Raw genomic sequence first — 18,272 nt, 5'->3', positions numbered from 1 at the left:
CCATAAGTGAGTCATTTTCTACCACTGAAGCCATGGCTTGTTTTATTTGCAGTTTTGTTCATCCCATGATCTCCATTCTTTCTGTTCCACAGTGCAGTCGTTGGTCTGTATACATGGATGAAGAAGTCTACTTGTTGCTGCCTGTCTGTATCACATAAACATCTAAGTGAGTACCTCAAGAAGCAGGTGGAGGAGCCCTGCTTATCTACCCAAGAGGCCTTTTATCTGGGCATACCTTAACTTTTTTGTCATAGTCCTAAGAAGGTGAATATCCTTTACAAGCCCCCAGGCCCTTATCAGACATTCTGTAGCTGGCTTCTCTGTGATCTATTTGGTCAAGGGTAGGTTCCAAAAACCACCGCATTTTGCTGCGTAGCAGTTGGAGTCAAAAGCTTTGAACAGGTGTGTTAGAGTTGTGTACTCCTTTGCACACTGGAGCTCAGGGATCTCGGCTACTATTTTCATGTGACTAAACTTCATTTCTTCTCAGTAGCTCAGGCCTTGGAAAAACTATTTGCAACATGTATACATATGCATAAGCACATCCTTGTGCTTTTTGTTTTCTGCTGTTGTTGACCCAGTGCATGCACACCCAGCATAGAGATGAATGTTTTGGCAAGCTGAAGACTGCAGAGTAGGAAATGCCATCTTTTATGCAAAAGTCTCCCAGCCCCTACAGGTAAGCTGCTGTAATGAGTGTGTCTCCATCCTTTGCTGTTGCATTCAGAAGCTGTCTTAGATGAGGTGATGTGGAAAATGGTCTTGCCAGGGGTGCATTCTGTTCTCATCCTTTTTAGAATCCTAATATATCTGGGCAAAGAGTTTACTTGATCCTAAATTTAAACAACTTTAATCTTCATATCTGTTGTATAAAGTTTCTCAGGAATATGGTATAAACTCAAATGCTTCCACTTGGCTTTTGGATGGTGTCTGTTGATCAGTATGTGCTTATGTACCTTTAAGAAGCTATCCAAGGGCTTGCACAAGTGTATAAATATTGAGCGTGTGCAAGTCTGACTGCCATTTTGTAGTAAGCTGTTGAGATGTAAGCATGTATGTATATATGTAAGGTCTGTCTGTTAACAAGTTTGTTCATATTTTATGATGCTGCTATCCATCCTGATGTGTGTCTATGTATTAAAGCATCTAAACAAGGTATCCTACCTGCTTGTCGTCTATGTTAGAGAGGGATAAGTGACATGGTGCCAGAAGTGACATGTCTAAAGGACATAGAGTCAGAAACAGCATATCTAAAGGGCATTAAGTTAGAGGCGGCTTTGCATAAACAGACATGTATGATGTTGATAAAAATATTCAAATTACTACGGAAAATGTTTGAAATAAAGTCTGAATTGCATAAAACAAATAAAATAAAGGGAAATGACTGTGTTTTCACGAAGCATATATTTTTCATATTAAACAAAGATGTCCAAGTTATCAGAAGTGCATAAAGTGTTTGCATGTTTGTGCAATATTATAGTAAGGTTATTTCGCAAAAGTACAGCCATTACGAGGCATATTTCACAGAATACAACCATTACAGAGCATATTTCGCAAAGTACAGTATTTCAAAGAGTTTGTGTATTTCAGTGTTGTTACAAGCTCAAAGAACAGTTTGTTCATACATAGTTACAAGGGCCATATTTTAAGTGTGTTTGTGTATACTTTGTGGGCATGGCAGACGGTTTCCTTCGAAAACCCAGTGCACTTGTGTTTGACAGTAATATTGCTGAGAACTGGACAGTGTTTGAGCAAGAGTATGACATTTTCATACAGGCTGCATCTTCTCATAAAGATGACCGTACAAAGGCATTCATTCTATTTAATTTTTGAGGGTCAGAAGCCATAGAAAGGGAATGTTAATTTGTGTATACACCTGCTGTCTACACAGGAGAAGGGGAAAACCTTCATATTGTTGTACAGGCTGAGTCAAGGGAGGACCCAGAGAGCTTAAAACGTAAATTTAGAGAAATGTGTAACAACCCCCCCCCCCCCAAGACGAATGTTGCAGTGGAAAGGCACTTATTTTATACAAGGGATCAAAAGCCAAGTGAAACGTTTGCAGCATATATAACTGACCTGAGAAATAAAGCTAAAACTTGCAGATTTGGTGATTTAAGGAATGAGTTGTTTTGTTTGTGGTCTAAAAGATGATGCTGTGAGAATAATTTTGCTTTACGATAGTGATTTAACTTTGAATAAGGCCGTTGAGATTTGTCAGATATACGAGCTCACAGAAAAGCACGCAAATATGCTTACAAATGAGAACAGCTCTAGAAGGCACAGTGATAAAGCTCATGATGTTCATCGTGTTTCACTGATGTTCATCATGTTACCCTGCTGCGGTCATCACACTTGGGTTATCCTGCCATCAGGCGGTCCCGCAGTCGGCCTGAGTTCCAAAGTCTTGGTCCGGCGTCGGTTGCTGTCGCTTCTTCCCTGACATCAGTGCGCCAGGGGTATATAAGAGGCATCCGACACCATTTTCTTCAGTCTTTCTTGCCGCGCGGTGCCCGAAGCAGAAGCAGTTTGCAAGTGCCGGTCGGCCGACACCTGAGATTTTCGAATCGAATTTCAGTCCGAAGTCTTCAATAAAGCTAAGTACCCCGTTTGGGAACCTTTTCTTGCCTCAGTCCGATGTCAGAAAAAGTTAACAATTGCATTTCTTGTGGGAAGCAAATACCTCATAAAGACTTCCATTCTTATTGTATTCCTTGCCTAGGCCCAGACCACGACGTCACAGGTTGTCGGTTTTGTGCTAGGTTTAATAAACGAACTATCAAACGCCGTATTGACTTTGCATGACATTGCTTTGGTAGGAAATTTAATTATATCATGCCGTCGGAGCAGCCGATGACCAGCATGCATAAAAAAACGCAAGGATAAGGACAGGCAGCCTAGGAACAAGCCAGACTCTGAGGCCTCTGCTGGGCCTGTCGCCGGTACTCTGGTTTTCAGTGAGGCGCCTACGCAGCCCCTGACGACTGCAGAATTGGAACCCCAGACAGCTTCGGATTCTCAGGCGGAGTGTACTAGGCCGTCGCAGCCATCTTCATTAGGCCCTTCCGACACCGGAGCAGAAGGAGATCCCGGTGCAGTAGAAACACCTTCGGTTGCAGAAGGTGTCTTCAGACTGACTACACTCACCATTAAATCTTATGCTAAGCTTAAAACTCCATTAAAACCAAAAAAGACTGTACATCAGTCTCCAGTTCAAGGCCCAATGCCTAAGAAACAGATGCTTAAGATGGCTGAAGATTTGATTACCCTTATCAGGGGTTCCCATCCCCCTCCAGATAACAGACCAAGACAAGAGGAGGATTATGCTTCCTCTGACCAGGTTTCAATTTCCTCAGATTCTTCTGAGGAATAGGATTACGCTTTTCCCCCCTTATGAAGACTCTGATGCTGAAGTCTCTATTCCCTCAGCATCTCCCCCTGAAGACTACTCCTTTGGGGAAACTTTACATACCATGAGGGAACATTTCCACTGGGAAGGCCAGGACTACTCTGATTCTAAGAAAAGGCTCAGAGAGTTCCTTTTACTACCCCAGCACAGACCACTTGCTATCCCTCCAGTTTTAGACATTGTGGATGATGTTTACTTGGAGTCTAGTCTAAATCCAGACTCTCTACCTCCTGCTCCAGCCAAACCAGACAGATACTTACAGAGTACCTGACTCTCACAAATTCCTTTATAAAAGCCCTGTGGCTGACCCAGAAACAATTTCCCAGGGTCCCAAAGGGGCTAAAGCTTCTATGGCTAAAAATCCTGTGCCCTCTGAAAGGGGTTCCAGAGCCGTAGATAGATGGGGAAAGAAGATATACACCTCAGCTACTCTGGCTGTGAGAACATTAAATTGACAGTTTCACATGCTGAAATATCAGCAATTCCTAATGTCTCAATTAAAACAAAAAATGAGCACACATTCTGAACAATCTGAATTCAAGGAAATGCAGGATCTGTTGCATGCAGCTGAACAGGTGGGCAGACATACTTTACAATGTGGATTTGATTCATTGGAAGCTTCCTGTAGAGCAGCTGTTACTGGGTCTGTCATACGTAGACATGCTTGATTAAAAGAACAAACCCTACCATCATGTTAAAGCAAAATTATTGGATGCACCTTTACAGCAGGATGTATTATTTGGTGTCAAAGCAGAAGAGGTTTTAAAGAAAATGGAGGATAAAGCACCGTCTATGCAGACGGTCAAGGATTCTTTTTACAGGTATAACCTCCTCGTTTCAGCAGAAATTGGCCAACAAAAAACTGGTCCTTTCCAGCTTCTGACAGATCACAGAGGGGCAAATACAGACGCCCAAGGGGCAGAGGTCATTCACAAGGCCCTTACAAACCTCGCCAATGGGGTACTGCTACCCAGAAAGGAGGAAAAGACAAGGCCCCAAGCTAGCAGAAGACCAACACAATGACTCAACCCTCAAACTACCAAGCAAATCTCTCTTGGCAGCTCCCTTGGGAGGAAAATTAGCACTTTTTGCAGACAACTGGCACATCCTCACAAAAGACAAATGGGTCCTAAACATTGTCTCACAAGATACAGATTCCACTTTCATACCTTGCCAAGGATAAAAGGAATGCCAAACCTGCCACCAAATCAATGGGCAGAGGCGCAAAAACAAATTACAGCTCTCATGGACATGAGAGCCATTCAACAGGTACCTACACAGGAGCAAGGACAAGGATTTTACTCAAGACTCTTTCTAGTCCCAAGAAAGGACAAAGCATGGAGACCTATTCTGGATTTTTCAATTCTGAACACCTATCTGCAAGTACCAAAATTCAAGATGCTAACACTACAGCAGCTTCTTCCCATGCTGGGCAAGAATGCTTGGCTAGTAACGTTGGACCTCAAGGAGGCATACCTGCATGTCCCTATCAGACAAAATTGCAGAAGATACCTCCGCTTCATTGCAGGTTCAACCCATTATCAATTTTCTGCACTGTCCTTTGGCTTATATACTGCGCCCAGGGTCTTCACAAAATGCCTGGCGCCAGTAATTGCATACTGCAGACAAAGAGTAATTCAAATACCCATACCTGGACGACTGCCTTATTCAAGCAGAAAGCAAGGACATTCTTTTAAAGCATCTGTCCTTTGTCAAACACCTTCTAATTTGCCTAGGGTACACAGTAAACGAAAAGAAATCAAAACTAGTGCCCTCATAAGACATAATATTCCTGGGTGCAAGCTTGAATACAACGGCCCAGATGGCTTATCTCACGACAGACAAGCAACAACAGCTGACTCAATACTCCAAAATAATGGCAACAAAGACCCAACTCCCTGCAAGAAAAATTCTGCAGGCCTTGTGATTCATGGCATCTTGCATACTACTAATACCATTTGCAAAACTGCATATGAGGAAATTACAATGGTACCTGAAAAGCATATGGACTCAGCACAGCCACAGCTTGGAAACAATGATACCACTCATTCCCTGCCTACAACAGGAGTTTCTATGGTGGGCACAGGCATGTCACCTCAACAAGGGTCAGCCTTTCACCTTACCCACAGCCAGGCAAACTATGACAACAGATGCATCGGACTATGCCTGGGGAGCACACATGGCAGGACAGTGCATTCAGAGCAAATGGACTACAGATCAAAGGCATCTGCATATCAATCAAAAAGAAATGCTAGCAGTTCAGAATGCCTTAACAGCTTTCAAGGACCTCTTTCACCCAGGACAACTAATAATGAAGACTGACAATACCACAGTAATGTGGTACATAAACAAGCAAGGAGGCACACATTCCTACCCCCCTATGCAGGCAAGCAATGACCTTGTGTAACACAGCACTGTCTTACCAAGTTCAACTACAAGCAGAATTCCTGCCAGGAAAGAAAAACACATTGGCAGACGACCTAAGCAGAAACATCATGGATCCCCACGAGTGGAAGCTAGATCCACAAGTATTTGCAATGATAACTCAAAAATGGGGACGCCCAGACATAGATCTGTTTGCCAACCCCCAAAACTACCAACTTCAAAAATTTTGCATAAGGACATTACCACCCACAAGCTTGGAAAATGGATGCCCTCTCATTCAGTTGGAAAACATTAACAGTGTATGCCTTTCCTCCACTGCCTCTTCTAGCAAAGGTACTGCTGAAAGTCAGATTAGAGAGGCCACAAATAATACTCATTGCACCAGGCTGGCCATGCCAGCACTGGTATCCAATTCTAAAGAACATGGCACACGGCCCACCATGGATTTTACCACAAATTCCTCACCTGCTCACCCAGCGAGACAATCAGATTCTACACAGCCAGCTCAAAACTTTAAACCTGGCTGCATGGCAAATTACTTAAACAACCAGCCAACACCTCTATCCAAAGCTGTTATGGATGTCATTCTGGAGGCCCAGCACCAGGAAAACCTATTCAGACAAATGGAAAAGATTTTGCGCCTGGAACCAGGCTGAAGGCCAAAATCCCCTTGATCCAAACATTCCTCAGATTCTACAATATTTAACTGAGATGTTGCACAAAGGACTTTCCTTTTCATCTATTAAGATACACGCCTCAGCAATTTCAGCTCATTACAACACAGATCCTCCTTTATTTTCACATCCACTCCTACGACAGTACCTCAGAGGGGCTAAGAACATAAGACCGCCCAGGAAAGCACCAACACCTACTTGGGATCTCAACTTTGTTCTGGAAAAGCTTACACTGTTCCCTTTGAACCAGCTTTTTCAGCTGATTTAAAATTTCTTTCATGGAAGACTGCCCTGCTACTAGCAATAACTTCAGCTAGAAGAGTCTCAGAGCTACAGGCACTAATGGCAGTGGAGCCTTTCCTAATTTTTCATCAAGGCAGAGTCTCTCTACGAACTAACCCTTCCTTTATGCCAAAGATGGTATCCAGTATGGCCCTAAACCAAACCATTCATTTGCCCACCTTTTTCCCAAATCCCCAGAACAAAGGAGAAAGACTCCTGCACTCTTTGGACATTCACAGGCAATTACGTTACTACTTGGATAAAACTAAGGCTTTCAGAAAATCTGACCAGCTCTTTGTAGCCTATGCTGCAGGATCATAAGGAAAAGCTATCTCAAAACAGACCATTTCAAAATGGATAGGACATTGCATACATTTCTGCTACACGCATCATGGGAAACCGGTACCTGCTAACATTAGGTCCCACTCCACCAGGGCTACAGCTACATCAGCAGCCTTTCTCAGGGGGGTGCCAACCAAGGATATTTTGGAAGCTGCAACTTGGAGTTCAGTGCACACCTTCACCAAACACTATCACTTACCTCTATATTCTAAGACTAGAGCTGGTTTTGCCACTGCAGTTTTGCAGGGCCTACTAGCTTCTTTTAACCCTGTTTAACTCCACCACCCATCCTTAGCTTTGGGATTCAACCCAAGTGTGATGACTGCAGCAGGGTAACACGATGAACATAGTACAGTTTTGTACCTACCATAAATGTAGATGTTAGAGTGTTCACCCTGCTGCAGTCCAGGTTACCCTCCCTCCATCCCCTCTGAACTAGTTGTACTTATCTATACCATTCTATCCTATACAACCTCTGTGGTTGTATTTGCTTGTGCCTGAAGGTATTGTTTTATTTTTATATGCACATTTTTATATAGCAATATATATATATATTTTGCCTACCTATTGGGGGCACCTGACATCTGGGGCAAGAAAAACTGAAGAAAATGGCGTTGGATGCCTCTTATATAACCCTGGCGCATTGACGTCAGGGAAGAAGCGACAGCAACCGACGCCGGACCAAGACTTTGGAACTCAGGCCAACTGCGGGACCGCCTGACGGCAGGATAACCCAAGTGTGATGACTGCAGCAGGGTGAACACTCGAACATCTACATTTATGGTAGGTGCAAAACTATACTTTGCAGTCATTACACTTGGGTTATCCTGCTGTCAGGCTACCCGCAGTCGGCCTGAATTCCAAAGTCCTGGTCCGGCGTCGGTTGCTGTTGCCTCTTCCCTGACGTCAGTGCACCAGGGGTATAAAAGATGCAGCCAATGCCATTTTCTTCAGTCTTTCTTGCCACGCGTTGCCCGAAGCAAAAGCAGTTTGCAAGTGCCGGTCGGCCGACTCCTGAGATTTTCGAAATTGAATTTCAGATCCGAAGTCTTCTATAAAGCTAAGTGCCCTGTTGGGGAAACTTTTTTCTTGCTCCAGACCGATGTCAGAAAAAGTTAACAATTGTAATTCTTGTGGGATAAGGATTTTCATTCTTACTGTATTCCTTGCCTAGGCCCTGACCACGACGTTGCTAGTTGTCGGTTTTGTGCTAGATTTAACCAATGCACTATTAAGTGTCGGTACGATTTTGCTTTTCATTACTTTGGCCGAAGGTTTAACTGTATAATGCTGTCAGAACAACCAATGACCGGAATTCATAAAAAGCGCAAGGAAAAAGAAAAGGACAGGCATCCGAGGTCCAAAACCGACGACAAAGCCTCTTCTAGGCCAGTCGCCGGTTTGCCGGTGCTCAGTGAGGCGCTTTTGCAGCCCCTGACACCCGCTACCTCAGAGCCACAGGCCACCTCGACTCCCACGTGGAGACTACTAGGCCTGTGGATGCTCAAGGTTTTAGGCCTTCGGAAACTAATCCCTCAGATGGGTCCGGAGCCGCTGAGCAGGCATCGGCTTCTGAGGGTGTTTTCAGACCTACACAGCTTTATATCAAGTCAACTTCAGCATCCAAGACAAAGACTAAAACAGTTTTAAAGACAAGGAAGCAAGTACAGCATTCTCCAGGACAGACTTCCATGCCTAAGAAACAGATGATCAAAATGGCCGAGGACCTAATTACTTTAATTAGGGGTTCCCATCCCCTCCTGATAAAAGGCCTAGGCAAGATACTGAATATGATTCCTCTGATCAGGTTTCCATTTCCTCTGACTCCTCTTCAGAACAGGGATACTCTATTCCTCCCTATGAGGATTCTGATGCTGAAGAATCTTTTCCTTCAGCTTCTCCTCCTGAGGATTACTCATTTGGGGAAACCCTGCATACCATGAGGGAGCATTTCCACTGGGAGAGCCAAGATTATTCAGATTCTAAGAAAAGGCTTAGAGACTTTCTTCTACCTCAGCAAAGACCTCTTGCTATTCCACCTGTTCTAGACATTGTAGATGATATATTTTCAGAATCCGACCTGTCTCCCGACTCTTTACCTCCTGCGCCTGTTAAGCCAGACAGATACTACAGGGTTCCAGATTCTCATAAATTTCTATATAAAAACCCTGCTGCTGACCCAGAAACTATTTCTCAGGGTCCCAAAGGGGTCAAGGCTGCTACTGCTAAAAACCCTGTCCCCTCAGATAGAGATTCTAGGGCACTGGACAGATGGGGGAAAAAAGTCTACACTTCCGCTACCTTGGCTGTAAGGGCTTTAAATTGTCAGTTTCATAAGCTTAAATGTCAGCAATACTTAATGTCTCTGTCAAAACAAAAAATGTTGACAAATTCTGAATGTTCTGAGCAGAAGGAATTGCAGGATTTATTGCATGCAGCTGAACAAGTGGGAAAACATACTTTGCAATGTGGTTATGATTCACTGGAGGCCTCTTGCAGGGCTGCTGTAACAGGTTCTGTTATTAGAAGGCATGCTTTGTTAAAGGAACAGACTCTGCCTGATCATGTTAAAGCAAAATTATTGGATGCTCCATTACAGCATGATACTTTGTTTGGTGTTAAGGCAGAAGAGGTGTTGAAGAAAATGGAGGATAAAGCTAAATCTATGCAGACAGTGAAGGATTTCTTACAGGTACAGCCACCCAGATTTAACAGTAACTGGCCTTCTAAGAATTGGTCCTTTCCCGTGTCAGACAGGCCACAAAGAGACGGATACAGATGCCCTAGAGGCAGAAAACAGCCCCAGGGCTCATACAGGCCCAAACAATAGGGTGCTTCTAACTCCAAAAGCGGAGAAGACAAATCACAGCCATATAGGAAACAGTCCCAATGACTTCCCTCTGCCAATGCCAAGCATTTTTCTCTTGGCAGCACCCTTAGAGGGAAAGCTAGCACTTTTTTCACAAAATTGGCACACGATCACCCAGGACAAATGGGTCCTAAATGTAGTCTCTCAGGGCTACAGGTTCCACTTTCACACCCTTCCAAAGGCAAAAGGTATGCCAGACCTGCCACACAATCAATGGGTAGAGGCACAAAAACAAGTAACATCTCTCATGGACATGAGGGCCATTCAGCCAGTGTCACAACAAGAGCAGGGACAAGGATTTTACTCAAGACTTTTCTTAGTACCAAGAAAGGACAAAGCATGGAGACCAGTTCTGGACCTGTCTATTCTAAATACTTTTCTAGACGTTCCGAAATTCAAAATGTTGACTCTGCAACAGCTTCTGCCCATACTGGGCAAGAAGGCTTGGCTTGTAACTTTGATCCTCAAAGAGGCATACCTGCATGTCCCAATCAGACAGTCTTGCAGAAGATACCTCAGATTCATAGCTGGCTCAATGCACTACCAATTCTCTGCACTGCTTTTTGGCTTATCTACTGCGCCCAGGGTCTTCACAAAATGTCTGGCACCAGTAATTGCATTTTGCAGACAGAGGAATTCAGATATATCCCTACTTGGACGACTGCCTTATTCAAGCAGAGACCAAAGACATTGTACTAAAGCATCTGGCGTTTGTAAAAAGATTACTAATTTGCCTAGGGTACACAGTAAACAAAAAGAAATCAAAACTAGTACCCTCTCAAGAGATAATATTCCTGCGTGCAAGCTTAAATACAACTGCCCAGATGGCTTATCTCACGCCAGACAAACAAAGGCAACTGACTTCTTACTTCAAAAGCATGGCAACAAAGACCCAGTTATCTGCAAGAAAAATTCTGCAGGCTCTGGGCTACATGGCCTCCTGCATTCTGCTAATTCCATATGCAAGACTGCATATGAGGAAACTACATTGGTATCTAAAAAGTGTTTGGAATCAACATTGCCACAGCCTGGAATCATTAATTTCACTCATTCCCTGCCTGCAACAGGAGTTTTGATGGTGGGCACAGGCCTGTTACCACAGCAAGGGACAGCCATTCACTTTACCAACAGCCAGGCAAACACTAACAACAGATGCGTCAGATTATGTTTGGGGGCCCACATGGCAGGAAAATGTATTCAGGGCACATGGCCCCCAAGCCAAAGGCATCTTCACATCAATCATAGAGATGCTAGCTGTACAAAATGCCCTGACAGCCTTCAAGGACCTACTTCATCAAGGACAGCTGCTGATGAAGACGGACAACACCACAGTTATATGGTACATAAACAAGCAGGGAGGCATACATTCCTACCCCCTCTGCGGACAAGCCATGATTTTGTGGAACACAGCATTGACCTACCAAGTACACCTGCAAGCACAATTCCTGCCAGGAAAAACAAATGCTCTGGCAGACGAACTAAGCAGAAACCTCATGGATCCTCACGAGTGGAAACTAGATCCACAAATGTTCAGCATGATAACAAGGAAATGGGGATGCCCAGACATTGATCTTTTTGCCTCCCCTCACAACTGCCAACTTCAGACATTCTGCACAAGGACTTATCACAAACAAGCATGGAAAGTGGATGCCTTGTCATTCAGCTGGAACAACCTTACAGTATATGCCTTTCCTCCACTGCCTCTCCTCCCCAAGGTACTCCTAAAGGTCAGACAAGAGAAGCCACAAATGATACTAATTGCCCCAGATTGGCCACGCCAACACTGGTACCCAATCCTAAGGAGCTTGTCCCAAGGCCCAGCCTGGACATTGCCTCAAATTCCTCATTTACTGACCCAACAAAACAATCAGATCTGGCACAGCCAACTCAGAACCCTAAATCTGGCTGCATGGCGGATCAGAATACACCTCTCTCTAAAGCGGTTATGGATGTTATTTTGGAGGCCAGGAGGCCCAGCACCAGAAAATCTTATGCAGAAAAATGGAAAAGATTCTGTGCTTGGAACCAGGCACAAGGAATTGGCACGCTTGTTCCAAATATACCTCAGATTTTACAATATCTAACTGAGATGCTGATCAAAGGCCTATCCTTCTCATCAATTAAGACCCATGCCTCTGCCATTTCAGCTCATTACAATACAGACCCACCTATTTTTTCACATCCATTGCTTAGGCAGTTCCTCAGGGGGGCCAGAAATATAAGACCTCCAAGGAGAGCACCAATTCCTGCATGGGACCTCAATTGTGTCTTGGAAAAACTCACACAGCCTCCTTTTGAGCCAGCCAATACAGCTGAGATAAAATTCTTATCATGGAAAACAGCTCTGCTCCTAGCAATAACTTCAGCAAGAAAGAGTCTGAGTTACAGGCATTAATGGCTGTGGAACCTTTTATTATCTTCCATCCGGACAGGGTTTCTCTAAGGACAAACCCAACATTTACACTAAGGTAGTGTCCAGTGTGGCTCTTAACCAAACCATTCATTTGCCTACTTTTTTCCCAAACCCACAGAATAAAGGGGAGATACGTCTGCATTCTTTGGATGTATACAGACAGCTGCACTTCTACTTGGACAAAACTAAAGCTTTCAGAAAGACTGAGCAACTTTTAGTGGCATATGTTGCAGGATCACAAGGAAAGGCTATCTCAAAGCAGACTATTTCAAAATGGATAGGACACTGCATTCGTTTCTGCTATTCACAACATGGCAAGTCAGTGCCTAAGGGCATTAGACCACATTCTACAAGGGCAGCAGCCACCTCAGCAGCCTTCCTCAGAGGAGTACCAACCAAGGATATTTTGGAGGCTGCAACTTGGACTTCAGTGCACACTTTTACTAAGCACTACCACTTAGCTCTTTACTCTAAATCCAGAGCAGGCTTTGCCACTGCAGATGCTCATCGTGCATACAGCTGCAGTAATCACAGATGGGTTCTCTGCCGTCAGGCGGGTCCTCGGTCGGCCGAATTCCAAAGTCTAGGTCCGGTGTCGGTTGTTGTCGCTTTCTCTCCTGACGTCAGTGAGGCCGGAGTATATAAGACACAGCCAACGCCATATTCTCCAGTCTTTTTTGCCGCGCGGTGCCCGAAGCAGAAGCAGTTCGCAAGTGCCGGTCAGCCAGCTCCTGAATTACGAAAAAATTGGAAACCAAAGTCTTCATTAAAGCTAAGTACCCCATTGGGGAAACTTTTCTTGCCTCAGACCGATGTCAGAAAAAGTTAATAATTGTATTTCTTGTGGGAAGCAAATACCACATAAGGATTTCCATTCCCTCTGCATACCTTGTTTAGGCCCAGACCACGATGTCTCGGGCTGTCGCTTTTGCGCTACTTTCAATAAACGCACTATTAAGCGTCGGGCGGAGTTCGCCCAACATTATTTTGGTAAAGCCTTTGATTATAAAATGTTGTCGGAAACTCCGACTACCGTTTTGTCCAAAAAATGCAAGGACAAGGACCGACACGCGAGGTCCGCGGTCACCACCGACACCACGCCAAAACAGGCTACACGTGGTCCGGTTCTCAGCGAGATGCCTTTGCAGTCCCTGACTACCGACGAAACTCCTTTGGCGGTGTCCTCTGTACCCGAGGCCGCAGGTACCTCGGCCCTTTCCCAGACTACAACCACCGAAGCCATTGCTAATGTTGAGCCTCCTAATGTGGACAGGTCCACTTCCACCCATGGTGTATTTAAACCCTCATCTTCCTTTTCTATTAAGGCCTTTACTAAATCCAAAGCAGCCAGGCATCCCAAGAGGCCTGTTGCACAGGGCCCATCTCCAGGCCCCATGCCTAAAAAACAGATGCTTAAAATGGCTGAGGATTTAATTACTCTTATCAGGGGTTCTCAACTCCCTCCAGACAAGAGACCTAGAGTGGAGGAAGATTCTCCCTCTTCTGATCAGGGTTCCATTTTATCAGAACATTCTGATGTAGAGGAACACTCTTACTCCCCTTTTGAGGATTCGGATGCAGAGCAGTCCATTCCTTCTGTATCTCCTCCTGAGGATTTTTCCTTTGGGGAAACCTTGCACACTTTAAGGGAACACTTCCATTGTGAAGGCCAAGACTTTTCCGATTCCAAGAAAAGACTTAGGGAATTTCTTTTGTTACCTCAACACAGACCTCTGGCGATACCTCCTGTTTTGGACATACTTGATGATGTTTATTCGAGGCTTGCCTTAACCCGATTCCCTGCCTCCTGCACCAGTCAAACCTGATAGGTACTACAGAGTTCCTAACTCTCACCAATTTCTCTACAAAAGCCATAATGCTGACCCTGAAACCATTTCTCAAGGCCCCAAGGGATTGAAGGCCTCTACTGCCAAGAATCCACTTCCTGCCGAAAGAGAGTCAAGATCCTTAGAAAGGTGGGGTAAAAAGGTATATACCTCAGCCACCCTAGCCATGAGGGCCTTAAATTGTCAGTTTCATATGCTTAAATATCAACAGTTCCTGTTATCACAATTAAGGAATAAAATGTCTCAACCTGAACAACCAGATTTGAAGGAGTTGCAGGATATGATGCATAGTGCAGAGCAAGTGGGTAAACATGCCTTACAATGTGGCTATGATGCCCTAGAGGCCTCAAGTAGAGCGGCTGCTACAGGATCAGTCATTCGCAGACATGCCTGGCTTAGGGAACAAAACTTGCCTGATCATGTGAAAGCTAAACTTCTAGATGCTCCTTTACAAAAGGATGTGCTGTTTGGTACTAATGCTGAGGAGATATTACGGAAAATGGAAGAAAAAGCCAAATCTATGCAAACTGTCAAAGCTTTTTTACAGGTCCAACCACCATGTTTTAGCAGAAATTGGCCTTCAAAAACTGGTCCTTTCCAGCCACTGACAAGCCCCAAAGAGGTAGATACAGATGCACAAGGGGCAGAGGGCAATCACAAGGATCATACAAAGGCCGACAATGGCAAACTCCAGCACCAAGAGGTGGCGAAGACAGTGCACAACAAGACAGGAAACAAACCCAATGACTCCCTTATTTCCATGCCAAGCAGGACTCAGCTGGCAGCACCTTTGGGAGGAAAGCTAGCATTATTTGCAACAAATTGGCATATTGTCACAACAGACAAATGGATCCTGGACATTATAAACAGAGGCTACAAATTTCAATTCCACACTCTTCCAAAAATGAGAGGCATGCCAAACCTGCCACACAATCAAAGGGCAGAGGCACAACTACAAATTTCAAAGCTGATAAGCATGAGAGCTATTCAAGAGGTACCTAGTCACGAACAAGGTCAAGGTTTTTATTCAAGACTTTTTCTTGTACCAAGGAAAGGAACCGACTAAACACATTTTTACTCGTACCAAAATTCAAGATGCTCACATTACAGCAGCTTTTTCCCATGCTGGGCAAGGAGTTTTGGCTGGTAGCATTGGACCTCAAGGAGGCATACCTGCATGTCCCAATCAGACAAAGCTGCAGAAGATACCTTAGATTTCTTGCAGGTTCAATCCACTATCAATTCTCTGCATTGCCCTTTGGCTTATCTACTGCGCCCAGAGTATTCACAAAGTGCCTGGCATCAGTGATTGCCTACTGCAGACTTCAAGGGATACAAATTTACCCTTATTTGGATGACTGCCTGATCCAAGCGGACAGCAAGCACCTACTTCTGGAACATCTGGCTTACGTAACACGGTTACTGCAATCTCTGGGATACACAATCAACAAAGAGAAATCCAGGCTAACACCATCTCAGAAAATAACTTTCCTGGGTGCCAACTTGGACACAAACACCCAGATGGACTATCTTACGCCAGAAAAACAGGGGCAACTAACTCAGTACTTCAAAATACTAGCAAAATGTACCAGGCTTACTGCAAGGAAAATCCTGCAGGCTCTGGGCTTCATGGCATCTTGCATTCTTTTAATCCCATGTGCAAAGCTGCATATGAGGAAACTTCAATGGTACCTAAAAAACCTATGGTCTCAACACAGTCACAGTTTGGAAACAATAATACCAATAATTCCATGTTTACAAAAGGAATTTCTATGGTGGGCCCAGGCATGTCAAGCAAATACAGGCCTCCCATTCTGCAAGCCTCAAGCAAATCAAGTCATCACAACAGACGCCTCAGATTACCTGGGGCACATGACGGACAGGTGCATTCAGGGCAAATGGTCCCAAAAGGAAAAGCACCTTCACATCAATCAAAAAGAAATGCTAGCAGTAATAAATGCAATCACAGCTTTCAAGGACCCCCTGCATCCAGGACAATTACTGATAAGAACAGGCAACACCACAGTAATGTGGTACATAAACAAACAAGGAGGAACACATTCATACCCCTTGTGCAGACTAGCCATGACTCTTTGGGACTTGGCTCTGGAATGGCAAATCGAACTTCAAGCACAGTACTTGCCAGGATTGAAAAACATGCTGGCAGACAATCTAAGCAGAAATATGACAGATCCACACGAATGGAAGTTGCATCCTCAGGTGTTTACAGAGATAATCTAAGCGTGGGGGAGGCCAGACATAGATCTTTTTGCCTCCCACAGGAATCATCAATTGGAAAAGTTTTGTTCAAGGACCTTTCATCCAAAGGCCTGGAGAGTGGACGCCCTTTCATTCAGTTGGACAGCATGGACAGTTTACGCATTCCCACCTCTGCCTCTTCTGCCCAAGGTGCTTTTGAAAGCAAGAGCAGACAGACCGAAGATGATACTGATTGCTCCAGATTGGCCAAGGCAACACTGGTACCCGCTCCTGAGGAGCCTAACACCTACTCCTCCCTGGTCCCTGCCTCTAATGCCTCTTCTGCTGACTCAGCACAGCTACACAACTCTTCACAGTCAGCTGAAAACACTCAATCTCGCTGCATGGAAAATTCCTTAACACCACAACAGACCCTACTCTCCAAGGAGGTGCAGGATGTCATTTTGGAGGCCAGAAGGCCATCTACTAGAAAAGCTTACTCCGCAAAATGGAAGCGGTTTTGCTCTTGGAATGAGAAAAAAGGCCAGGACCCTAGAAAACTGAACTTGCCTCAGGTATTACAGTATCTAGCTGAGCTGCTGAACAGTGGACTTTCATTTTCTTCCATAAAAATCCATGCCTCAGCCATTTCTGCAGAATTCAACACGGATCCTCCTTTATTTTCTCACCCACTCTTACGACAGTTCCTCAGAGTGGCTAAGAATATAAGACCACCAAGGAAACAACCAATACCAGCCTGGGATCTTAATTACATACTAGAAAAGTTAACATTGCCTCCTTTTGAACCAGCTGCCTCAACAGATTTGCAATATTTGTCCTGGAAAACAGCCTTCCTTTTGGCTATCACTTCAGCTCGTAGGGCTTCGGAACTACAGGCCCTCATGGCGGTGCAGCCCTTTTTTATCTTCCATCAGGACAGGGTTTCCCTTGGTACCAACCCGTCATTTATGCCTAAAGTGGTATCCAGGGTAGCTTTAAATCAAGCCATACACCTACCCACCTTTTACCCCAATCCTCAAAACAAAGGGGAAAGGCTGCTACACTCTTTAGACATCCATAGGCGGCTACGTTATTATTTGGACAGAACAAAGTCCTTCAGGAAATCAGAACAACTCTTTGTGTCCTATGCTGTAGGCGCTCAAGGGAAGCCAGTTACCAAGCAGACTATTTCAAAGTGGATAGGCCACTGCATACGGTTTTGTTATTCCTATCATGGGAGATCTGTTCTTACAGGCATCAGATCACACTCCACCAGGGCCACAGCTACCTCTACAGCCTTCCTCAGAGGAGTTCCTACCAAAGATATTTTGGAGGCAGCCACTTGGAGTTCTGTACATACCTTCACAAAACACTACCACCTGCCTTTATATTCCAAAACTAGAGCAGGCTTTGCCACTGCTGTGTTGCAGGGCATTCTGGCTCAACCCAGTTCCTCCTAGTACCTACCACCCTGTGCGTAGCTTTGGGACTCTACCCATCTGTGATTACTGCAGCTGTATGCACGATGAACATAGTACAGTTTTGTACCTACCATAAATGTAGATGTTCGAGTGCTAATACAGCTGCAGTACAGGTTTCCCTCCCTCCTTCCCCACTTGGTAAAGGCATGGGGCCTAACACCCTCTTCATACAATCTGACTGGGTTATCCTTCTATGGTTTATTTGCTTGCAACTACTGATTTTGGATTATATTGCATTGCATATATATATATATATATATATATATATATATGTAAACATAATTTATGTATTGCCTTCCTTCTGGGGGCACCTGACATCTGGGGCAAGAAAGACTGAAGAACATGGCGTCGGCTGTGTCTTATATACTCCG

At 44.5% G+C, this 18,272-nt stretch overlaps 1 protein-coding gene across 1 annotated transcript in view; it reads left to right on the top strand.

The window, feature by feature from the left end:
• Positions 1-18,272, top strand: part of EDRF1 (erythroid differentiation regulatory factor 1) — a 1,512,804-nt gene that overhangs the window by 192,088 nt on the left and 1,302,444 nt on the right. The gene's annotated exons all lie outside the window — the stretch shown is intronic.

Source organism: Protopterus annectens, chromosome 14.part0 (genome assembly GCF_019279795.1).
Source record: "Protopterus annectens isolate FY-2018-M chromosome 14.part0, PAN1.0, whole genome shotgun sequence".
NCBI classification, from domain to species: Eukaryota; Metazoa; Chordata; order Ceratodontiformes; family Protopteridae; genus Protopterus; species Protopterus annectens.
This window is presented reverse-complemented; position numbering and strand designations above follow the sequence as displayed.